At 33.7% G+C, this 27,010-nt stretch overlaps 1 pseudogene; it reads left to right on the plus strand.

Moving 5' to 3' along the window:
- Positions 1–16,798: 16,798 nt before the first annotated feature.
- Positions 16,799–26,669, plus strand: LOC106797563 (uncharacterized; annotated as a pseudogene).
- The last annotated feature ends 341 nt before the right edge of the window (positions 26,670–27,010 follow it).

Genomic DNA, 27,010 nt, shown 5'->3' on the forward strand with positions numbered 1-27,010 from the left:
CAAGAATAATGGCCTCAGCAAACTTCTTATTCCCAGAAGGAAATTCAATAAATAGGCCTCCTATTTTTAATGGAGAGGGTTACCACTACTGGAAAACCCAAATGCAAATCTTCATTGAGGCAATAGACTTAAACATTTGGGAAGCCATAGAAGTAGGACCTTATGTACCCACCGTGGTGGCTGGAAATGCAACAATAGAAAAACCTAGAGAAGAATGGACTGAAGATGAAAGATGATTAGTGCAGTACAATTTAAAGGTTAAAAATATCATTACTTTTGCCCTAGGAATGGATGAATATTTTAGGGTTTCAAATTGTAAGAGTGCTAAGGATATGTGGGACACTCTACAAGTTACACATGAGGGCACAACTAATGTCAAATGATCTAGGATAAATACTTTAACTCATGAGTATGAATTATTTAGGATGAAGACAAATGAAAGTATACAAGATATGTAGAAAAGATTCATACATATAGTTAATTATCTTGCATCATTAGGAAGAATATTTCCAAACGAGGATCTCATAAATAAAGTGTTAAGTTGTCTAAGTAGAGAATGGCAACCAAAGGTAACAACCATCACAGAATCTAAAGATTTGTCTATTATGTCTCTTGCTACACTATTTGGAAAATTACAGGAACATGAGATGGAGTTGCAAAGACTAAATCAACATGAAGAAAATGATAAGAAGAAGAAGGGAATTACTCTTAAAGCCTCATCTTCAATCCAAGAGGAAAGTGGCATAGAAGATTCAATTGACTTGGATGAAGATGAAGATCTTAGCCTCTTTGTCAAAAGATTCAACAAATTTCTTAGAATGAGAGGAAATCAAAGAAGACAAAACTTCAAACCTAAAAGAAGGACTGAAGAGTCATTTCAAACTCCAAAATGCTTTGAGTGCAATCAACCCGGACATCTGAGGGCTGATTGTCCAATCTTTAAGAAAAGAATAGAGAAGTCTGAAAAGAAGATTATTGTAGAAAAGAAGGCAAAGAAGGCATGCATCACATGGGATGATAACGACTTAGAATCGTCTGATGATTTTGAAAAAGAAATGATTAATCTATGTCTAATGGGCAAAAACTATAAAAGCAACGAAGAGGTAACATCTTCTAACAAATCTATTTCTTTTGATGAGTTACAAGATGCATTTGCTGAATTACATAGCGAATCTATTAAACTAGCAAAACTACTTTCTTCATCTAAGAAAACAATTTCAGATTTAGAGAAAGAAATTTCAAAATTAAATAAAGAAATAGATCTTCTTAAAACTGAAGTTTCAATCTCTAAATCTGGTGATAAAGTTCATGCTTCTACTATGACTAATGAAAAATTAAATTCATGTAAATGATGTAGCAAGTATGTAGAATAAATTAAAAATTTGAAAACTCACTTGCAAAATTTTCTATTGGCAAAAATAACCTAGATGTCATATTAGGAAATCAAAGATGTATTTTTGATAAAGCAGGAATTGGATACAAACCAGAAAAACAACAAAAGTTTTACAAAAGTTTCTTTTCTTCCTCACAAAAATATAATTCTCCTTTCATTACATGTTTTTATTGTGGAAGAAAAGGACATGGAACATCTACATGCTATTTTAAGAAAAATTGTAACAACATTAAGATGATTTGGGTCCCAAAAGGATCCATTGTTCACACTAGCACTCAAGGACCCAATAAAAATTGGGTACCTAAGTCACAATGTTAATCTTGTAGGAACCATTGAGGAAAAAGTGGTACATAGATAGTGGGTGCTTAAAACATATGACGGGAGATGCATCAAAGTTCACACATATCTCTCCCAAGAAAAGCGGGCATGTAACTTATGGTGACAGCAACAAAGGTAGAATTCTTGGAGTTGGAAAAATAGGTACGAATTCTTCAAACTCCATTGAAAATGTTTTACTTGTTGAAAGCCTTAAGCACAACTTGCTTAGTGTTAGTCAATTATGTGATAAAGACTATCTAGTATCATTTGATTCTCAAAAATGTCTCATTGAACATAAACATGATACTAATATAAAGCATATAGGGTTTAGAGTCAACAATGTTTATATGATAGACTTAAGTCAAAAACTAGATAATAATCAATGTTTCTTAGCAAAGATGATGATCCATGGCTATGGCATAAACGGATAGCTCACATAAACATGGAACACTTAAATAAATTAATTTCAAAAGATTTAGTTGTTGGTTTACCTAAACTAAAATTTGAAAAAGATAGACTGTATGATGAATAGGGAAAACAAACTAGAGTTTCATTCAAATCCAAAAACATTGTTTCAACTACTCAACCGTTACAATTGTTACATATGGATTTGTTTGGTCCTTCAAGAATTATGAGTTTTGGTGGAAGCTAATATGCACTTGTCATTGTTGATGATTATTTTAGATATACTTGGACACTATTTATCACTCATAAGAATGATGCATTTCAAGCATTTAGGAAACTTGCAAAAGTTATTCAAAATAAGAAAAATCTCAAAATTATATCTATTAGGAGTGATCATGGGGGTGAGTTTGAAAATAAATAATTTGATTTATTTTGTGATAAGCATGGCATTGAACATAACTTTTCTGCACCTAGAACCCCTCAACAAAATGGAGTTGTTGAAAGGAAAAATAGGTCTTTGGAAGAAATTGCTAGAACCTTATTAAATGATACTCCACTTCCAAAATATTTTTGGACTGAAGTCGTTAATACTGCATGCTATATCATGAATAGGGCTTTAATAAGACCCATTTTAAAGAAAACTCCATATGAACTGTTCAATGGTAGGAAACCAAACATCTCGCATCTTCATGTTTTTGGTTGCAAGTATTTTGTATTAAACAATGGAAAAGAAAACTTAGGAAAATTTGATGCTAAGTCAGATGAAGGAATTTTCCTTGGTTATTCCTTGCATAGTAAAGCTTATAGAATATATAATAAGAGAACAATGACAATTGAAGAATCAATTCATGTTTCCTTTGATGAGTCTAATGCTATTTCTCCAAGAAAGGATATTTTAGATGATATTGCTGAATCTTTAGAACATATGCATATTCATGGACAAGATTCTAAAGGAAAAGGAGAAGAAAGCAATGAAGATCCTCCAGTAGAAGTCAAAGCAAATAATGATCTTACAAGAGAGTGGAAAACTTCAAGAGATCATCCCCTTGACAACATTATTGGTGATATCTCAAAAGGGGTAACAACTAGAAACTCTCTCAAAGATTTATGCAATAACATGGCTTTTGTGTCTATGATTGAACCTACAAATTTAAATGAAGCCATAATAGATGAAAATTGGATAATAGCTATGCAGGAAGAACTAAACCAATTTGAAAGAAATAATGTTTGAGAGTTAGTTGAGAAACCTAAAAACTACCCAATCATTGGAACAAAATGTGTGTTTAGAAATAAATTAGATGAAAATGGCATAGTTATTAGAAATAAGGCTAGATTAGTCGCCAAAGGATATAATCAAGAAGAGAGGATAGATTATGAGGAAACATATGCTTCAGTTGCTAGATTAGAAGTCATCAGAATGTTATTAGCCTATGCATCCATAATGGACTTTAAGCTTTATCAAATGGATGTAAAAAGTGCATTCTTAAATGGATTTATTCAAGAGGAAGTATATGTAGATCAACCCCCTGGATTTGAAAACTCAGACAAGCCTAATCATTTTTTTAGATTAAAAAAGGCTTTATATGGCTTAAAGCAAGCCCCTTGGGCTTGGTATGAGCATCTAAGTAAGTTCCTTTTAGAAAAGGATTTCTCTAGAGGCAAAGTAGATACTACTCTTTTCATAAAGAGAAAATTACATGATATTTTATTCGTTTAAATTTAAGTTGATGATATTATTTTTGGATCTACTGATGAATTATTGTGCAAGGAGTTCTTTCATGACATGCAAAGTGAGTTTGAAATGTCAATGATGGGAGAACTTAATTTCTTTCTTGGATTACAAATTAAACAAACCAAGACTGGAATTTTTGTCAATAAATCCAAGTATTGCAAAGAGTTAATTCACAGATTCAGGATGGAAAATGCTAAGCACATGGCTACACCAATGAGCACCGCTTGCTATTTAGATAAAGATGAAACTGGTCAGTCAATAAATGTTAAGCAATATCGAGGTATGATCGGATCCCTTCTTTATTTATCTGCTAGCAGACCTGATATAATGTTTAGTGTGTGTATGTGTGCTAGATTTCAATCAAATACAAAACAGTCACATCTTAGTGTTATTAAAAGAATCATAAGATATTTGTTAGGCACTATGAATATAGGTTTATGGTATCCTAGGAATTCCACATGCACCTTAATAGGATACTCTGATTCAGACTTTGCCAATTCTAAAACAAATAGAAAGAGCACAAGTGGAACTTGTCAATTCATTGGATCTACTTTAGTCTCTTGGCATAGTAAGAAACAAAATAGTGTTGCTTTATCCACTACAGAAATGGAATATATTTATGCCGGCAGTTGATGTGCACAGATTTTTTGGATGAAGCAACAACTCTCTGACTATGGAATCCTTCTTGACCATATACCTATTAGGTGTGATAATACAAGTGCAATCAATCTTTCCAAAAATCGAGTTCAACATTCTAGAACCAAACATATAGAAATTAGGCACCATTTTCTAAGAGATCATGTTCTGACGAGAGATTATGTGCTAGAATTTGTTGATACAAAGAATCAGCTTGCTGATATCTTCACAAAACCTCTTCCCAAAGAAACATTCTTTTCCATTAAAAGAGAATTAGACCTCTTAGATATTAGTGATTTGAATAAATAAGGATTGATTGGTTGATTGAAATATTTATGTTTGATGATTGATTGATTGTATTTGATTCTAAGATTTTGATTGTGTTTGATTGGTGTGTTATTGTGTGATTGATGCTTGTTTGATTTAATTAAATGAGTATGAGTATTGATGATTGATATAGTCAGATGCTTTTAGCATAGACATAGATAATTTTTAGAGGAGAAATCCTAGTTAGTGTTCTGGTAATCGATTACCATTACGTGTAATCGATTACACAAGAACAGGTAGTCTATAATCGATTACCAGAAGGCTAAGTGCTCCTGTAATTGATTACCAAACCTTGTAATCAATTACAGAACATCATCTTCTATAAATAGACACGTTTCAGAAGCTGCAGTTATGAAAACTTCAAGCTACGGCACCCCCTTTCTCCCAAAACTTCCAAACATCATATCTCACTCGTTTCTCAACCATATCACCTCCCACAAAGCCCATTTTTCATCATTTTTTATTCTCTTTCATTCCAACCGATCAAAATCTTCAATAAACCTCACCAAATGGCCAAATCATCCAAGAAGCGCAAGGGTTCATCCACCTCCGCTGTGGCAACTAGAACACCATGTCTCGGAGCCACCGGAGTATCCCCGACACCAATTCCACCCTCCTTGTCATCCTCTACACTATTTTCATCTAATGAACAACATATCTGATACTCCTCTCTCTTTCAATCTCGTCAAATTCTTGATCCCAAATATCTTGACCTAGAATTATTTGATGGGGAAGCATTTGATTGCTATCAAGTGTTTCAAAACACTAGTCCGATTCCATTTATGTCATTAAAATTACCATATTATTCTGAATTAGTCCGAGTCTTTTATTCAAATTTGCAAATTTGGGGTAGCACATTAATTTCTGAGGTGCATGGAATATCAATGGTTATTGATGAATTTGTTTTCTTTTCATTGACACATCTGCCCAGTCAAGGTGCACCTTTTGAGGGCACCATTGATAATGACTGGATGTTTGATTACTCCAGTCTTGATGCCCGCCGTATGGTCTGCAATGATCAGGTAGATACGACCGGCAAACTGCTTGCCGGTTCATTGACATTCGATTGTCGCATCATGCACTACATCATTGTTTGCATTTTATTACCCAGATCATCAAACTTAGCTCAAGCCTCTGAAGAGGATTTAATATTGATGTGGGCTTTTCTCACCGGTTGTCCGATCGAATGGGCCCATTTGATCAGATACCGCATGCATAAGGCATTGTGGTCAAATGCACCTCTGCCTTATCCACAGCTTGTTACTTTGTTTCTTATCATTTTCAAATTCCCTTGGATAATGAGCCCTTTGTGAAAGTCAAACGCTCTTTTGCCATTGGTGCCGGTGCAGTAACCTCCTTCGGATACCGTAAGGACATTGATGGGCAATGGTTGAAGAAGGATGTGCAACCTCCGCAAGACAAACGTACTCCCTCTCCTCCGTCTCAATGAGATGACTCCTCAACCCTCATGCATGAAGTTTTTTCAGAGTTACGAGGCCTCTGCACCTATGTTGGTGAGCACTTTGATTCCTTGGATGGTCGTATCGATGCCATTGATGCTCGCTTTGCAGGAATGGATACCCGCATCACTTAGCTTGAGGAGGATATGAGTTATGTTCGTGAGTGCTTCGACCTTCAACCACCATCTTCATAGATTTAGATTATTATTACATTTTATTTTAATCCGTGTATTTGGCTATGTTTTATGACATTATTCTCTGAACTTTGGTTATGTTTAAGTATTTGGCACTTAGTTAATTATGACTGAATTATGTTTGATTTCGACTTGTGAATGGTTATGGCTGTGTTATTTTCTGCCTTATGTTAATTTCCATGTACTTTGGCTTTTTGATGTTGCCAAAGGGGGAGAGAAACGAGGATTAAGAGCTTAGAAATCAAGAGATCATAAATTCCAAAACATAGGGGGAGTATGGGATGAGTGAATGTTCTATCTTGTATATATTCTATCTTGTATCTTGATTTCAGGAATTAAATTGTCATCATCAAAAAGGGAGAGATTGTAGAAGCAAAGACATTTTAGTGTTTTGATGATGCCAAAGGATCATGCGCTTCTCAAGTTTAATTCAAGACAAGAAGCCAAGAAATTCAAGATATATGATCAAGATAATCTCTAGAGTCTTAGGAAGGAAATTCCAAGATTGAAACAGCAAGAGGTTTGGCCAAAGAATTTAAGCTAAAAAGTTTTTACAAAAGATTTACTCTCTGGTAATCGATTACCAGAGGATGTAATTGATTACCAGTGGCCAAAATACTTCTTGAAATGCTTTTAAAATGTTTTTAGATGTTTTTGAAAACATGTAATCGATTACATAAGGATTGTAATCGATTACCAGCAGTTAAAACTATTTATAATAGCTATTGGAAATTTGAATTCAAATTTTACACTATGTAATCGATTACCAGTAGTTATTGAACGTTTTATAACAGTTGGAATTCAAATTTTAAGCCTGTAATCGACTACACAAGTCTTATAATCGATTACCAAAGGAGATTTTCAGAAAATAATTTCCAAGAGTCACATCTGTTCAAATGGTTTTTGAATGGCCATCAAAGGTCTATTTATATGTGACTTGGAACATGAATTTGCTTAGAGTTTTTCTGAACAAAAAGTCTTATCCTCTGAAAAGCAAAATTGTCTTATCCTCTAAAACATTCCTTGACCAAAACACTTGCAATTCAATAAGGAATTATTTGAGTGCCTCATTGTTCAATCTATCTCATTCAAGAGAGATTTCTTCTTCTCTTCTTCTTACTTCTGAAAAGGGATTAAGAGACTGAGGGTCTCTTGTTGTAAAGCAATCTGAACACAAAGGAAGGGTTGTCCTTGTGTGGTTCAGAACTTGTAAAGGGTTTTTGCAAGATAGTGGAATTCTTAAGCGGGTTGCTTGGGGACTAGACGTAGGCACAAGGGTGTGGCCAAACCAGTATAAAACTGAGTTTGCACTTCCTCTTCCCTTAAACTCTTTTATTTATTGTTGCTTTACATTTACATTCAGATTGGTTATTTTGAATCATCATTTAGAAATTTATCTTTAAGGGAACTTGCATTAAAATCAAAGTAGAATTTTAATTGGGAAAATAGTTTGTAATATCTTAATTCAACCCTCCCTTCTTAAGATATCTGAGGCCACTTGTCTAACAAGCGTGACCTTGACTGGTCTCCCTATGATTTTACTTAGTGAGAGTAACCTGACATACCCATGTTGTGGTGTGTTTTGTTATGTACTCCTAAGCGCCCCAGGATGGTTTTTCACTAACATGGTACCACATTACATATATAGGCTTGAGTCTTAGCATAACTGTTGCATACGCTTGCTAATTATTTACTATGAAATTGATGTGTTATTATGTCTTGATCGGAGTGTGTGATTCATGTGTAATGTGATTGATCTTGAAAAGTAAATTTTAAATGACAAAGTGGTGGAATTACGTGAGTTATGTTTAAGTAAGTTGTATCACATTTATATGATATGTATATCTAGTTGTCTTGTTTCTTTATTAGTTAGGAATGTGATAACTCACTCCCTGTGTGTTATTTGTGTTTGGATCATGTGATGATCTTGAACCTTGTGTTCGGGGGAGCATAGGAGAATTATTTTAAGGAACCTTGTGCTGAAAGACGTCGGGATACAATGCTTTGATAGGATGTGATATTGGGGTATAAGTTTCTATATTAATTGTATGAAGTCTTAAGCGGCCTTGTTTGAGCCGAGATGACTTTATTATTTATTTGGACAAGTTTGAATATGATGTAAAAAAAAGTGATTGTTAGCCTTTTACCATGTTGAAAGGATTTTATTTAAATGTGTTTTAAATTTTTTTAATTAATTATGATTTTTTTTCCTTTTATTAGTACATATATGTATGGGGTAGAGGGTGTCACAATGCATATATACATGTTACTTCATCATATCAATTAAAGTTTGTGACTTTAAACATGTCCTTGGATTTTTTTGTTAAATTTTCACTTTCTTCTTGGATAAACTATTTTAAACTGTTGCGGAATATGTTCTTTGTATCTTGATGAACATGAACCCATTATGGGCTATTTAATTGTGACATACAAAAGCTCAAGTCTCGCATTCTTTAAGTCTCTCCTTCCCTTCATATGACATAGTCTCACATTGGGCAAAATATTCCCATGCATCCTTTGCTCCCACTATATAAGGAGGAAACCATTAAGCAAGAGAGGCATAGAAAATATTAGCCTAGGGGTAAAGTGTGACATTTGAGATAATTTAATTTTTATTTTCATTTTGCTTATATTTGTACCTTAAAAACTAAAATCAACTTCCATCTTGATGAAAACCAACTGCGTAGTTGTCCATTTAATCATGATATATAAAAACTCAAGTTCCACATTCTTCCACTCTCTCCTTCAATTCACATTAAAAGTTTCCACATTGGATAAATAATTTCAAGCATCCTTTCCTCCCCTAATATGAGGAATAAAACATTAAGGAAGAGAAGCATATTAAAAAATATAGGCTTTCCGATAAGCGTGAGACATAAGATAGTTTAATTTTTTATTTTGTTTTTGTTCATATCTCTACCTCAAAAACTAAAATCAGCTTTCATCTTGATGATGTTGGATCGAGTGGCCTCAGAATAATTAAGAGGGGGGTTGAATTAATTATTCCTAAACCTTTACTAATTAAAAAATTACTCTTCTAAGGCTTTTACTAAATTGTTAAGAGAATGAGGAGTAGAAGAGAAACTTAACAAAAAGTAAAAGCGGAAATTAAATGCACAGCGGAAAGTAAAAGAGTAGGGAAGAAAGAAACAAACACATAAGAGTTTTTATACTGGTTCGGCAACAACCCGTGCCTACATCCAGTCCCCAAGCGACCTGCGGTCCTTGAGATTTCTTTCAACCTTGTAAAAATCCTTTTACAAGAAAAGATCCACAAGGGATGTACCCTCCCTTGTTCTCTTTGAAACCCTAGTGGATGTACCCTCCACTAGAACTGATCCACAAGAGATGTACCCTCTCTTGTTCTCAGTCAAACCCAAGTAGATGTACGCTCTACTTGTACCACAAAGGATGTACCCTCCAATGCGTTAAGACAAAGATCTCAGGCTGTTAAACCTTTGATACTTTGTGAATGGGGATACAAAAGAATTCTCAGGCGGTTAAACCTTTGAACACTTTTGTATTAGGGAAAGGGAAGAATCAAAAGAATTCTCAGACTGTGTCGTTTTGAATTCTTTGACAAGGGAGAAGGGAGACACAAAAGAATTCAGGCGGTTAGTCCTTTGTTCTTTTGGAAAAGGGAGAAGAGAGACACAAAAAGAATTCAGGCGGTTAGTCATTGGCGAATTCTTTTTGGCAAAGGGAGAAGAGAATGAAAAGATGAATAGCACAAGTTTTCAAGGTTTGAAAAACCAGAAAACTTTAGAAAGCTTTTGGTACAAGGAAGAAGAAGAAGTTCAAAGAGATTCAAGGCTTGTAAAGGATTGATCAAATGAATGTGAAAAGTGTCTTGAAAAGCAAATCAAAGCCTTGCTTTTATAGACTCTTCATGTCTGGCCATGAAGACCATTTAGAAGAGTTATAACTTTTAGAAAAACTTAAAACCAATTTGAAAAAGTCAAAACCTTTTTGAAGAGTTACATCTTTTGATTTATTCAGAAACAAACACTGGTAATCGATTACCAAATTAATGTAATCGATTACACAAAGCTTTTGTGTGAAAGGATGTGACTCTTCACATTTGAATTTGAATTTCAACGTTCAAAGGCACTGGTAATCGATTACCAAATCATTGTAATCGATTACAACTTTTTGAAAATAATTGGAACGTTGTAAATTCAATTTGAAAACTTTTTCAAAACAATTTTGCTATTGGTAATCGATTACAACAATCTGGTAATCAATTACCAGAGAGTAAAAACTCTTTGGTAAAAGGTTTTTTCAAAAACTCATGTGCTATTCAAAGTTTTGAAAAACATTTTAATACTTATCTTGATTGAGTCTTCTCTTCATTCTTCAATCTTGAGTCTTGAATCTTGATCTTGATTCTTGAGATCTTGAACCTTGAATCTTGATTCTTGACTCTAGACTTTCTTCTTGAGTCTTGAATTCTTCTTGATTCTTATCTTGAACTCTTGACTTGTTCTTGATTCACTTGAGTTGTTCTTTGATTGATCTTTGATTCACTTGAGTTGTTCTTTGATTGATCTTTGAGCTTTTTGTCATCACCTTTGTCATCATCTTTTGTTATCATCATTATTATCATCAAAACACCTTTGAATCACCTTTGATTTACCATGAAGCTTTGCTTCTAGAGATGAAAGCAACCCAATAGTGGGCCAATTAACCATAATATATAGAAACATACGTCCCATATACTTTCATCCTCCCCTTCCTTTCACATGAAAAAGTCCCACATTGGACAAAATAATCACATGCATCCTCTTCTCCCCTTATAGGACAAGGAAACTTTTAAGCAAGTGAAGCATAAAAAAATATAGACCTAATTAAAGCCAAAGCATGCAACCTATGAATGTTTATCTTTTTATTTTTCCTGTACTCATTTCTTTACCTCAAAAACTAAAACCCAACTTTTATTTAATTGTAAATAGACACGATAATGGCATATTTAATATTATATATTAAAAGCTCAAGTTTCACATACTTTCACTCTTTCATTCATTTCTCATAAAAAAGTCCCACATTGGACAAAATAATCTCATGTATCCTTTCTTCTTCCTATATAAATGGGAAAACAATCAGTATTTATAGATATAGTGATAAATCGTGAGACCCTTGATAGTTTAAGTTTTTATTTCATTTTTTCTTGTGTCTCCCCCTCAAAAACTTAAGTCTTAGTATTTCTTATTCTATATGCAATAAATTGTTGGTGTAGGATATAGGATAGATTGTTCCTTTGGTACCAACCTCATTACGATGAGAGGACCTTTCTTGATGCTTTATAACCATTGGCCTATATATATATATATATATGAACAACCCCATTGTGGACTATTTAATTGTTACATATAAAAACTTAAGTCCCACATTCTTTCATCCTCCCATGTCCTTCATATAAAAAAGTCTCATATTCGGAAAAATAATGCCATGCATCCTTTGCTCCAATTATATAACGAGGAAATTAACAAGAGAGGCATAGAAATGATTGGCCTAGGGGTAAAGTGTGTGGTCCATTTAATCAGGATGTATAAAAATCCACATTTTTCACTCTCTATTTCCATCACATGAAAAGTTTCACATTGGACAAAATAAATAATCTTTCCTCCCCATATAAAAGAGGAAAGTCGTAGAGAGGCATAAGAAATATAAGTCTAACGATAAACGTGAGAGGTGATAGTTTAATTTTTTTTGTTTTTGCTCATCTCTATCCCAGAAACTAAAAATCAGGTTCCATCTTGATGAAAACAAACCCATTAATGGGACATTTAACCATGTAATATAAGAACTCAAGTCCAATATACTTTTACCCTCACCTTCATTTCACTTGAAAAGTCCCACAATAGGCACAATAATTCCATGCTTCCCTTCCTCCCCCTATACACAAAGAGGAACCTTTTAAGCGAGTGATGCATAAAACACCTAGGGGGTAAAGCATGATAATTATGATAGTTTAACTTTTTATTTTGGTTTTGCTCATTTCTCAGTCTCTAAAACTACTTTTTTATTTAATTAGTGTGAAAAAGCTAGATGGCAAGAATACGAACCTTGAGCTTTTACATCATAATTAAATAGGCCACTATGGGGTCTATTTACATTAAGATAGAAGTCTCTTAATGTGAACCTTGCCTTCTTTCCCGCTCACCCCTCTATGTCTCTCTTCTTCTACTTCTCCACCTAAAACCCTCACTCTCTTGCTTTAACTTTCACAACTCTACACCTCTCGCCTCTCCCTCAACCACTTTCCCTTGTGCCCCACATCTATGAGCTTTTCTGCCTCAACAACCAAGGGACGGACCCTATCACTTTGATGCCATGCCAAAGCAAGAATGTGAGAAAGCTAAAACAGAAGGAGAGATGAGAGTGAAAAGCTAAAACGGAAGGAGATTTATGGGTTCTCATAACCTCTTTGTCTGATTGAGTTTGAAGGCTAAAAGGAACGGTTTCCTACTACAGTACTGGTCTCTCAGATTGAGTTCAGGTAACATTTCTCCTTTTGTTTTGTTTGATTTTTTCCTTTTAAGGTTTACAATGTTGCAGTTAGATCAGAGATTTAAAAAATCAAAATGAAATTTGAGGGAAGGATTGGTATTCCATACAACAAAAGTTATATAAAACAAGATGAAGTTGCAGGGCTTATAAGCTTTCTCTCGAAGCTATGAATGGAAATTGGGATCTGCAAGTTGATCAAATCTATAAAAAAGGAACAAAGCGAATCAAAAGGGAGGTGGAGAAATACCTAGAGAGATCACACCTTGGCCGACACTGCACCAGCAAAGCTCCTCACATCAGCTCCTCAATCGTTTTTCTCCTCCCACCCCCTCCCCAACCTTGTTAGGTGACCCACCCTTGGTACTCTAGATTTTGGAATGTGTTTGAGAATGCGGAGAGATAGAATGAAAGGGAGAAAGACTAAGCATGATGAAAACTTTAAATGATAGAATCCTAAATTGAGATTTGAGATTCAAATTGTCTCCCAAAAAATTTAAGAGGCAATAAATCATGGCACATGAACGGAAGATTCTCGTTTCAGAGTTTTCTCACTTCACTCTATATAAACAATGCATGCACACATTATAATGTTTTATAAATCATAGAGCACCAAGTACAAAGAGACTGCAATTGATTTGGTGGTTGTCTCTTTACGTAATAGAGTAGAAATTTTGTCTCGTTTTGGTTGCAAATTTGGGTGGACAAACATAGCTAAAGACTTAGTTCATTTTATTATTATTAAGATTAAGATACTTTTGTTTTTACATTGCTTTTATTTATCCAGCAATTAAAAATGTTTATCTAATCACGTATTTACCCTGTTTTTATATAATAAATAAAACAAATAAAAACATTAGTAGTGTAGGTTGTATCTAATGTAATGGGTTGTTACATTAGGGGTAGAACCTCCTCAGCTCTAGTCACGAGTCTCACCCTTAACTTAAATAGTTTTGCAACTCAAAGAGGTCCACTAGGTTACCACGACAATATGAAATTTTGAATAGTTTATGAAATGTTTTACGAAAAAGATTTTAAAGGAAAAACAAAATGATTTCATGCAGCTCTTGATGAAATTCAATAAGTATGAAATTTTAATCCTGTAATTAACAAGTATTTCAATCAATGTTTTCTAGCTTCATACATATATAGGTTAGTAATAATTAATATACGAAAATAAATATTTTTATGTTCAAATTTTACATAATAAGTCAAGTCAATTTATTATTTGTAGTGTGTGGTTGTTTTTTATTTTATTTTATTTTTCTTTTAAGAAAAAGTATAGACATGGATTTTATTTTTTTATTTAATTGTGAAATTTACAATGTCTTCAAGATAGATATACATACACCTAGGTCTATACTTTTCTTCTAAAAAGAAAAAGTAAAAAAAAAAAGGACAATAACTTGACCAATTTTCATCTGGATGCATTTTCTTCTAGGTATTATAAATTCACGCAAGCATCTTATTTATGACCATGTTATGCACTTAAACATTAAATTTCATTTTTTCATGTCAGCTTATTATGATGTAAGAATATAAAATATACTTCATGTCAATAAATATTGTTGTTACAATAGTAAAACAGTAAGTCACCGACTAAATTATTCCTTTAATACTTTGAGGACAAGCATATTAATAAGAATCTTTCAAAATATACAAATCTCACCTCAATCCATAAAAATAAAATCCATAAATGGCTAAAATATCCAATGCTTGACAACAAATATAACTAACATTCATTTTTATAGAACTCATGAAATTTTGTATTTTAAAGGATGAATATGTCCTAACCTAAATTTCTCCTTGTCGCCCCTTTAATATATCAGCATAAATGCAAATGATAACTTGGTAAGCTCTTGAACTGATATTGAGTCAAATGACTCTCATTCATGCATTCATTCATAAATATTCTTGAGCCATTGAATTGAATTGTTTAAAAGTTAAAAAAAAGGGTGGAATGTCCACCAACACAACCACGTAATGAGGAGCACAACATGAACCTTGACTACTCTAAAAGTAAAAGAGCCCAACACCTAATATCAATATTAGTCCTTGAATCATAAAGATGAATTGCATTCGGCGCAAGGAGCATTCAAATTTGGTATCTCTATTGTCATATTAGAGTTGAGAGTATCAAAACACGTGTTGTTTGAATTGCATTCAGTGGCAGTCGCATTCAAATCAGGTAATTCTATAGTAATTTGAGCACTTTGATGATGTTCTTTTGGGCCCTCATTCAAATTTGTGTCAACATTTTGTGGCTGATGCATTGAAGTTACTTCTTCGACCTTCTTCTCTTGTTTCAATTTTCTCTCCGTCTTAGGACTTAGAGACTCGTCAATATAGTAGGTTTCCCCATTTCTTCTTCTTTTTCATTAACTAGGGAAGTAGCAAGTTCAACTTCATCATGATAGTTTGATATTCTGTATCTACAAAACAATAGCTTTACTAAGTCAAAGCTCTTATTCCCCAATGGAAATGTACAATCAGCAGCTGCAGAATGAAATCCTGGAAGTAGTTCAATTCGGGACTGGTGGACATAGTACTACTGCTGATGAATATTCTATTCTAGTTCTTTTGGAACCTTTTTCTGCCCAATTTAGAATATGATAAAGATCCGTGGGTCCTCAAGTCTTCTCTTTTAGTTGACAAATGTTTTTTCTTTGGTTTGATATTTATGTACAGGTGAGACATGTACGTACTTTTTCTCCAAATTCTAGAACCAAAGCCTATTGTGTAGGAAAAAAGTGGTCAAGTCAGTAATTGTTGGCTAACCTGAAGGCCATGTTTAGTATTACACATTACACATTCAGCACATTATAAGACAAAGATGAGGAAGCCACACAGGATGCCGACATACTATGAAGCAACTTAAATGATATAAAAACATAAGCCCTCTTACAGTTATGTTGTTCTACACATGAATCAAGCATCTATGTGGAAGAAACTACATGAATTTATCTAACATTTATGAAAAATTATAACATGTATATGCCAAATAAGAATAAAAATAACACCAAACATCAATTTGAAACAATTTTCTTACAAGCTGATAAGCTTGAAGTGTCATATTTAGAATCACGAAATCTACAAAAGGTATTTAATTAAGATTCGACAATTAAAGATGTGAACTTTTTCGCAATCAAATTGATGCAACTGTATATGATTTATACACGAGACTTGCGGTGCCCATGTGTTTTACTTTGTGTTCCGAAACATGTTGTAGATGGAGTAAATCACGTCAAACGTTGAAATGATGTAGAAGCTATAACTAGTTGCTTCCACGAAGATGTGTAAAATCACACTACTAAAAATTGAGCTTTTTACGTCGGTGATTCTAAGACAATTGTAAAGGACCATCTTAGAAAGTGCAGCAGTGACATTTTCATAATTAACTCAAATCTAACGACGACGTTTCCGAAACCCGTCGTTGATAAGGCATTCGGTGGCAAACATGTAATTTTTTATTTTGATACAAAGATGATCTTATCCTCTCGATCGTCTTTGTTGGTGCTGGCTTCAACCACTCTCTCACCATTTAAACTCAGACCATGCCCTACATTCTCTCACCATTTTCACCATCTTCTTCACCCATTTTGTCTCTCCCACTGCAACTTACCATCTTCTTCACCCACTCTCTCTCTCTCTCCCACTCTCCCCTGACTCACCAACTCGGTGAGTCAACTCGATGGCCTCATCCTCACGTGCAAGGAGTAGCTTGCCATTCTCGCATCGCAAACCCTCAACTCCTCTCTCCTCAACTTTCTCTTCCACTTCTTCCTTCACGAACGGACATGTAATGCCTCGCTCCTATTAATCTTCCATGACGTCAGTTTACAACTCCGATGGCGGTGGACGATCCATGACTTCGAGTCGAGGTCATAGCGAGTCTGTCTACTACGACTATGGTAATCCTTCGCCGGTGGAGTTCGGGATGGACAAGGAGGTGATCACGGAGCCCGTGGATTCGTCCAGAGCTCGGGATAGCATTTCAGTCACAATTCAGTTCAGACCTTTGAGGTAATGCTTAGATCTGTGGCTATGGATTCTGATCCATTAGCTGTGGATTTTAGAGAAACCGAATCATTCAGGTTGTTTCTATTTTTGTCGTGTTGAGTTATCTGAGATCAAATGAGAGGTTACGGTGTTGTTTGGTTGCAATGAAAGAGAGTACCATAGAGGAGACGAGATCATGTGGTATGCGGACGGTGATAAGATTGTGCGCAATGAGTATAATCGAGCTACTGCTTATGCATTTGGTATTTTCATTTCAAACTTTATTTTTTTCACGTGGTTTTTTTTTAGGGAACTAATGGAGAGAAATTAGGTTTTTTCTTTTAGTGCTGAGATTATGGAAATGGATCGGATGTTAGAATTTTGAATTGATTTGTGGTAGATAGAGTGTTTGGACCGCATACAAATTCCGATGAGGTGTATGAAGTAGCTGCCAAACCTGTGGTGAAGGCTGCCATGGAGTCTTTTTGGTAAGTTACTAATTTGTTCTGCTTTCAATTTTCTAATACAAATAAACATATGCCATAGACCAACTTTCTTGTAAGCATTTACTTTTTATATTTTTCTAAAGAAGAATGTATGCAATAGATTTTTTATTAAGGTATTGTTTGGTGATTCTTTGGCTAAGGGTAAAGAAGTTTGGGAGGGGGGGGGGGGGGGCGGGCACTTTTAACTCTATGAACTTACTTACGATCGTGTGACATGAGATAGTTAGTTTGCCAGTGTCATTCCTTACACGTTTTGTTAAACTACCATCGAGCACTATTGCACTATATCAGTCATTATTTTTATCATTTTACACATGCAAAAAGTTCATAATCATAAGGTGAAAATTTGAATGGCCCTTGAGAGACATACGAACTAGTGATTGAGTTAAAAGAAGTACAACTAAACTGAGTATAAAAGAAACATTTGCTTGGTATATATATGGATTCAAGTGGGTGTAATGTATTTACTTCGTATGTTAAAAGGAAACGTAGTAGCATGACTTGGGCATCTAACATTTGGCTGACTTTGAAATTTTTACAACTATTTACCGTGCCATATTTACAGTTTACCTTTTCAATTCACTTTTTTTTTTTTACTAGAAACACTGTTTCATGATATACTTTTATAATTGATGTGATCTCTTCATTTGCATTTCTGATTTGCTTTTCAATAATGATATTTGCAGGGAGACCAATATTCTCCTGGTATCATACCACTGGCCATCAAAGATGTTTTCAGCATTATCCAAGATGTGAGCTTTCCTGCAAACTTAACAAATGTTGTTGAAGTCTTTGTTATTTGTGGGATATTTAGAAATACCTGGTTGGCACTGGCCATTGTTTTCCATTATAATGCCATGCTTTGAACTATAAGCATTTGTATTTGTTATCAATATCAATACTCTATACTCTCTATTCTCTATTGCTTTGTGCTGTACTTGTGGCCAATTAGGCATCTACTTGCCTTGCACACCATTTATCCCCCCGGGATACATGAGCTGTATGTCTTGACTCTTGGTTGATAAGAATTCTTAGTCGGTACTTATCTTTGATTTATAATGACTAGTTTGGAATAACTAATTGCATTTACTGCAGACTCCAGGAAGAGAGTTCTTACTCGTGTGTCATATCTAGAAATATACAATGCGGTAATTAAATACGGAACAAATTGTGGTCACACTTCCCACCATCTCTTAACATGGTTTAGAACATAGTTCATCATTAAGTGCAACTCTTTAGTAATAATGTTGAAAACTGTATGACTTACTTCTACCTTATCTGCTGAATGATGGAATTGTTATTGCTTCTTGGTGCTTATTATGTCTCCGTTTGAAATTTTAATATTTTATATGATACAAATACTATTGATGTTGTCTATATTTGAATCCTAATTTCCCAAGTTATATGCATAGGTGATCATTATTGGGTCATTTCTATGCCATGACTCGGATTCTACCGGGACCGCACTTCATTGGGCTGTAAGGTTTGGGAGGTAATAGAAAACTGAGTTGTTGATAGAATGATAGTGATATGCAATTGTGATAGCATTTTGTTTCAAAGCCTTGAATAATATACTTGATAAAATTTGTTTAGAAACCTTTACTTTATCCTTGGGAGAAGGGAATACCAATGCAAAGAAAGAGAACAAGAAGGACAAATAAAGCCTCCAATACCTACCCAGTTAGTCAAACATTACAAATTGTTGGCTGCATTTAAGGAGTAATAACCACATCTAACAGTATGCTTCACATGCAACAGGATGTTTCAATCATTCTTGAACATGTATATAAAGCCTAATCAATCAAAGCCAAATGTTTAGTTTTTTATTTGAACAAAAAAGCCTTTTTCCCACCATATGGGATCAGCTACATTAATTAAATTATGACATTGTGTTGGACCAAAAACTGAATTTTAAGAAATGTCATTTAAATCAAAATGTTTTTAAACGGAAATTATTGTTTTTTAATATATATATTAATTAAATTAATATATATTTTAATTAGTTATTTTAGTCTAAGGAAATTATTGTTTTTTAATCCATGCTCTTTTTTTTCTTCAATTAACATTAGTCAGAAATAGGATATTAGAAAATTACCGTTAAAATACTTTTCTAATAATTTAATAAAAAATAGATTTTTTAAAAGCTGAAAGATTCAACTAAATTGACATTTTCTTTAACATTTTTATTTATTTTATATTTTACTTGTATTTATAAATACTTGCAAAACATATGAGATAGTTGTTAGTATCAAATTAATTGTGTGAATTCATTCTTACGTAAGAAATTAAAATTCTTGTTCTTGTGGGAAAGATAATCTCTACCACTTTCGAATTCTTAGGCCCCAGTCACGTGTCATGATAGTTTGATAGAGCTGGATTGCATTTCAAACAGCAACCCATGCAGAACCAGTCCCAATGAACTCTTTGGCACGGTATTTGGGATTGTTGTCCTTAGGCTAACGTTAGGTGTAGTACCAACAACTAACTTCCCATTCTATTAGCATTTCACCAAAAACTTCTTTGCTACACTCTACACTCTTTGGTTTTTATTATTGCATTGCAAAGGAACACGTCACACCCCGTAAAACCACACACTCAAAAAAAATAAAAAATAAAAAGCATTACTAGTATTTAGTAATTAATATTTGGATGACATGAGTTGAAAATGAATGGAGAAGAAAAGACGAAGGCGTGAAGAAGCTGAGTGAATTGCAATATGAAATTGAAAGCTTTCTTTAGTAAGTTCATCTGCATTCTTTCTTTCGCTAAATCTAATTACTCATATACATGTCCACTCCTAAAGCAGAAACCAGCAGGGTATATTAGACAATGTGGTCCCTGTACTTCTTGTGGATGGCTATAATGTGTGTGGCTATTGGATGAAGCTCAAGAAACATTTCTTCAAAGGAAGACTTGATATTGCTCACCAAAAGCTGATTATGAGCTTCTAAGCTTTAGCATGCTTAGAGGTCTCTCTCTCTCTTCCATTGCAGTGCAACTATTTTTCTTACATATTTTCTTTTCTTTTTTCATTTATACAGAGGTCAAAATCGTTATTGTCTTTGATGCAATGATGTTTGGACTCCCCACTCACAAGGAAGATTTCTCTTGATCCTATTTCCAGATGTATTAGAATCTCCTTCTTGCCTTGCTTTAGAATGAGGAATTCAAACAGTTATTAATGAATTAGTATCTAAAATGATATTATATTCTGCACACATGGGCAATGAATTGCATTCATGTCAGGCTTGTAACTTTAAAGGGTTTTAACGAGAGAACCAAGGTCATCTCCATTTACACTACTCCAATTTTGCAACAGTATAAGTGAATCTTTTTGCATTGGAATTGACATTACCAACAAAGAACTTCTTCATCTTTATGAACATTGTTTATCTTTCATTTCCTCTTATTCTTTGAATGGAAATTAACAATAGTATTCTTTGCTCATTTTAGGTTGCAGCTTTAAAGGAGGATGGTTGCCCCAAAGTCTGGGTAGTCACTTCTGATCAATGTCATCAGCAAGCAGCACATGGAGTTGTATGCTTCCTTCCTATAAATTGAAAACTTGAGTGAAATGGATGCAACTTGATTGTCAATTGTCTTCACAATACTTTTCCAGCTATGAGTATTTCACTCTCCTTATCAAAATATGCAAACTATATAATTTCTGCATAAATTAAAGTAATTCTCTAATCTTATCATGATTACCTTTTCATGATTCTTTAAATGTTGATTAATACCATCACTTGATTATCAAATAACATTGTCTGCATTGTGCTCTGTTTATTGGTGCAAAAGTTTTATACTGCTACTGACTTTCAGGGAGCCTTTATTTGGAGTTGTAAGGCATTGGTTACTGAGGTAAAACTTTAATTTGAGGCAGGATGGTTCTGTATGTCATCCTCTCATAAAATTTCTTTCTTAAATTGTCTGGTTTACTTTGTAGATTTAAAATCCCAGGTTTTCTGATGGAATATTAGATTTTAATAGTTTACATCATTTAAAATTACTTAGACATGCAATTAAATCCTAATTTTTATTTGCTATGACATGCCTGATGATTTTTATGTTCTTCAATAATGTTTTACATGGTCCTTTTTATTAATTGTTTCGGTAATAGATCAAGGCATCAAAAAAGGAGGTTGAAAGGATGCAAATTACAAAAAAAAAAAGTACCTCCAAATACAAAAAATAAAAAAATAGCATTTCTACGTTGGTTCTGACAAGACCGATATAGAATGTTGATCATTCTAAGACAGTCACATGTGAAATATCGTCGTAGAATGATCAGAATTCTACATCGGTCCCTCAGTGACCGTCGTAGAATGATCAGCATTTTACATCGATCCTTCGGAGCTGACCATCGTAGTATAGGCGACCCCTTTTAACGATGTCCCCTACGATGACGGTTGTAAACTGTTGTAGTTGGTGCCGAATAACCGATGTAGAAGGTCGGTTTTCTAGTAGTGTCACATGTCTTATGTGTGACAAAAGTTGCACTTAAACTTTGGTAGAATCAATTTAGAATTGTTAAATGTGATTAGGATGTGTGCTCAAAACAATTTAAGTAATAAATTTTGCAAACAGAGCCTATACAAACTGTTGAGTCTATAACTTTTTTTTTGTCCATTAAGAAAACTAATTTTTTAAGGTTCATCTAAAGTGTTCACACAGATTAAAATTAAAGAAATATATTTAATTTATTTCAGATAATTCAATTTAGTGACATAAACCCACATTCTGAATTTAATAATATCAGCATCTTGCTTCCTAAAACAAAATAGAAGGGAAAAACTAATCTTACTTTTGATTCAAATGTTAGAGCATCCCCTTGTTCGGTAAAATGCTCCTTGCTCTGCTAGTTATCAAGAGAATCCAGGGTCTCCAATCCCTCAACCCGAACTTCACTGAATTCATGAAAATAAACAAGTAAGATGTTAATTCATGTATAATAATAATAATAATAATAATAATAATAATAATAATAATAATAATAATAATAAAATCAATGTACAAAAAATAAGACAAAAAGCCAATAGAAAAAAGGTGGTAGAAACTTTATTTTTTATTACAAATTATTGAAATATGAGAAGAAATGCCAAGGGTTAAGTTATTCATACTAAATCAAAATATTAATCTAAAAAAATTTAATGCTATAATTTCTACGTTTTTGAGTATCCTATATCTTTAAGTACGTACCTGCTGAAAAGGAAAAGGAATGTGTCATTACTTTCTCTACTCTAGTATTATGATCATGAGCCATTACTCTTATTCTTAAAAATAATACATGCCAATATCATACTACATAACTTGTCTTATCATGCGGGCAACATAAGAGAATTCTTTAAAATTCTTTTATTCAATGTTTAGTAAACAAATATTGTATTTTAATTGATTCTTTGAATATAGGAAGCATCATTCAAATAATAGAAGCAAAAATAGGAAGCATAAATACTATGTGTGAGAGAGAGAAATAAAGAGAGCATTAGTCTCTTCAGCACATAATTACAAGAATACCTGCTATACAAGTTAGTGCAAGCTTCATCCTCTTCAAGCGTGTAGCAGTCAGGGAAACATTAAACATTAAAATCACTATCACTACCACAGAACTCACATTTAGCATAGATTTCTTGAGAACAAGTGTCGAAACTAGAGGTTTCTTTAGTTTTTTTTTTTAGTTTTTCTACTCTACTCTAGAGCCATTGTAGGTTTCTCTTTGAGTCCTAGCTTGCTTTTGTGTGCTTTTCATTGCTTCAATTGTTGAATAATCCTTGAAGAATTACCTTGTCAAAACCCTATTGTTTTAAATTTCATTTCATTATTTTTGGGCCTTATATTTAGGGCTCCATAATATAGGTGAGGTACCCTAGAAATGTAAGATTTTTCAGCCCTTGTATTTTAGGGTACCTAGACTAGTTTTTGTATTATGGGTAGTTTTGTAATTTCACATGCATTAAGTGAATATTTGATGTGTGTGGTTGGAAATAAATTTAATTGAATTGGGAGAAGCCCAATCCAATTAAACTTTAGAGGGGGGGGGGGGGTGAGCATTTGCTTGCTCCACCCCATTGCCACATCATATAGTCACACTTTGTGCATGTCCTTCATGCTTTACATGCCTCATGACACCTAAGCACACTTAGTGGAGAATCTTGGACTTGATCTTGGATTAATGGGCTGAACCATAGCTAAAATTCACTAATTAGTGGAGAAACTCTCAAATTTCATTAAAATTCAAAATCTGACAACAAAGTGTTTAAAGAGTCTATTTATAATCTTACTAATAACCCTAATTTAGGCCCAAGGCCTAATAACTAAACCAATAATTAACAAACTTTAAAATAACAATAAAAGTTGTGATGGCCCATTACAAGTCCAAAAATAGGCCCAAAATACAATTAAAAATGAAAATAAATTCTATTGTTCAAGTTGGCCTCAAAGGATCTTCATCAATTTGTAGGAGAGTGATCCAATTAGGTGCAAACCTTAATTCGCATTGGTCTTCTTTCTCTTTGATCTTTAGAACCAGGCCTTGCAATGCCTACTTCATCCTCTTAGTCTTGGACCTTGTCATAGGACCTCCAATCCTCCATAAAGGATCATTAGACTGACTGGTTGCACCTCCATCATTCCCTCTCTCTTTGAAAGGTAGCACTTATGTTACCATATTCTCTTGGCAAGTCCAACTTGTAAGCATTGTCATTTATCTTTTCTAGAACTTGGGAAGGTCCATCTCTTCTTGGTTGAAACTTGGGTTTTCTTTGAGCAAGAAGAAGCCTTTCCTTCCTCATATGAACCCATACCTTATCTCTTGTAAGCTTTTCACTAAAGTATGTAATTGGCTTAGAGTCCTGCATCAGTAGGTGTTAGACAAGTGGCCTTAATAACTTAAGAGGGGGGGGGGGGTGAATTAAGTTTCAAAATTTCCCACTAACAAACTTTTAACCCCCTTCTAAATTATAGGCTCAGAATGTAGAAGAAGAAGCAACAATGAGTTTAATAATGTTCTTTAAACATGCAAGACAAAATTGATTGCAATAACATAAATGAGATAAGGGAAGAGAGAAATTTAAACTCGATTTATATTGGTTTGGCCACTTCCCGTGCCTACGTCCAGTTCTCAAACAACCCACTTGAGATTTTCCATTGTCTCTGTAAATCCTTTACAGACTTTGAACACACCTTGGGATCCCTCAAGGTACCCACTTGAGATTTTCCCTTGTGTTCAAAGATTCTCCAAGAGACAACCCATCTTTTGATTATAATTCTCACAATCCAAGAGACAACCATTCTCTTGATTACAATTGACTTTCTGAGATGAACAAAAAGATTTATCTCCTTTAGAGTGGATGATACAAATTGAATTTCCTAGAGGAATTTATCTCTTTTAGAGATGATAATACAATTTTAATTTCCTGGATGAATTCTCAATAGATTTGCAAGTGTTTGTCCAAGAGTTGTTGAGAGAGCATTTGGCAATTAAGTTCCCTTAGAATATCTCTCTCTTGCTTTACAAAGTCAGACACACATATATATAGGCCCATCGTGTCTTTTCAAAATGGTTTGAAGAGATGTATCTTTTCAAAAAGTTTTTCTAAAATTCTTCACTGGTAATCGATTACAACACTACTAGAAATCATAGTTTTTACATCGGTCGAAAATGACATTTTACATCGGTGGTCAACCGTTTTTGAATATGATGTTGTTGAAAGCTAAAAGTTTAGGCATCATTCCTCAATTGACCATTGTAGAAATACAATGTTTTCTACATCGGTGTTATCCTGACCACCGATGTAGAAATTATACCTTCTAAATCGGTGTTGTGTTCGTGAACGATGTAAAAAATGTGTGTTTTAATATCGATGGTGACGTAAGCACCGATGTTAAATGTTGAATAACCTGTGTGTTTTAACATCGTTGGTGATGTAAGCACCGATGTTAAATGTTGAATAACTTGTGTGTTTTAACATCGGTGGTGACGTAAGTACCAATGTTAAATGTTAAATAACCTGCAAACAATTAAAATTTAGGTTAATTAATAATCAAAATTTATATTATCAATATTTCTAATAATCAATAAATATTATTATATAATATTAAAATCTCTCAACAAGAATTAATCGTACACAGACCAGAAATAAAAAGAGAATTTAATGTCTAATTTGGAAATTAATGGAGACAATAAGCCAAATAAGGGGGGAATGATTTACCTCCTCCTTTTTCTCCTCTTGCTATGGTTATTTCTTCTTCTTTTTTCTCCTCTGGAGGTTTAGGCAAAGGTCAAATGAGCTCTACTTTCTTGCCACTTTTCTTTTGTAGTCTCTCACGCACCTTCATGGGGTCTGTTGCCTTTCCTTTCACTACCACTTTGCTTGCCCTGCTATCTACAGTCACCTCCTCCATCCCTGTCTCACAGAAAAAAAAAGGATTACAAGTTAAAAATCATCAATATCACTTTATTGTTAATCTTTTCCACCACATATACCTTTATCTATGTTAAAACATTAATACAACGATGGATTTTTGTCTCTATTTGAAACGGACATGTGTAAAATTACCTGTAAAAGTTGAGAATAATATATACCTGACAAATTACTTCATCATGTATGTGCAATGATGGTTTTCATGATAGCTCATTTGTGTGGTATTTATAAATAGATGAGCATATATGAAAACCTCTCAATTCATATATATACAAATTATTGTGATGGATAAGAATAAATATAAGGTCATATATATAGGAGGTGGTGAATATGAAATATGCTAGATAGTAGACAAGTGTATGAATAGTTACCATTTGAAGGTCAAATTGAACGTACCTTATATTAGTTTATTTATTTGATTTGTGGCAGAGAGCAAGGGCATCCGAGGCAAAAGAGCTAGTAAAGTATAAGAAAGAAGGGTATGGAGGAGTTTCTTTCTTTCAACTAGTATGGCCCCTTTGACTTCAGTTTTGGATGTTTTAACTCAGCAGCTATACAAGACATGAAGACCACACTTCATCTGCTCTTTTACTTTAATTCTACAAAGTTTAAAAGATCAATTTGTTTCCACTATGTGCTACCAGTGCATGCAATTTGTTTCCACTATGATCCGCATTAGCTTCATGTCAAGAAAATTATTGGTTTCTAGATTATATCCTCTGTTTCCCCTTTCATCACTATAATTCTGAAGATAGCAACATTCAAATGATCTAGTCCTGAAGTCAGCTTTGTTCTTTTCATAATAATAAAAAAATAAAAGGTTTATAGCACAATGTTACCCCAAATATCCTTTACTAAAGTAGAACAGAATAAGAAGAATTAAGTTAGAAAATAGAAAATAAGCACCATATCACATAGAAAAAATTAGATGTATATGATACATACCGGAATGGATGCTCAGATGTATAAAAATGTGGTTTATTGGCCTTAGCAATCACAACATCAAACAGTTCCGTCCAAGAGTCTCTACAATCCAGAGAATCCTAATCAACATTCAAGAATAAACTCAAGGAAATTATGTCCAAAAGTGCAAAACAATCATGAACCACA

The sequence above is a fragment of the Glycine max genome, chromosome 20 (assembly GCF_000004515.6).
Source record: "Glycine max cultivar Williams 82 chromosome 20, Glycine_max_v4.0, whole genome shotgun sequence".
NCBI lineage: Eukaryota > Viridiplantae > Streptophyta > Magnoliopsida > Fabales > Fabaceae > Glycine > Glycine max.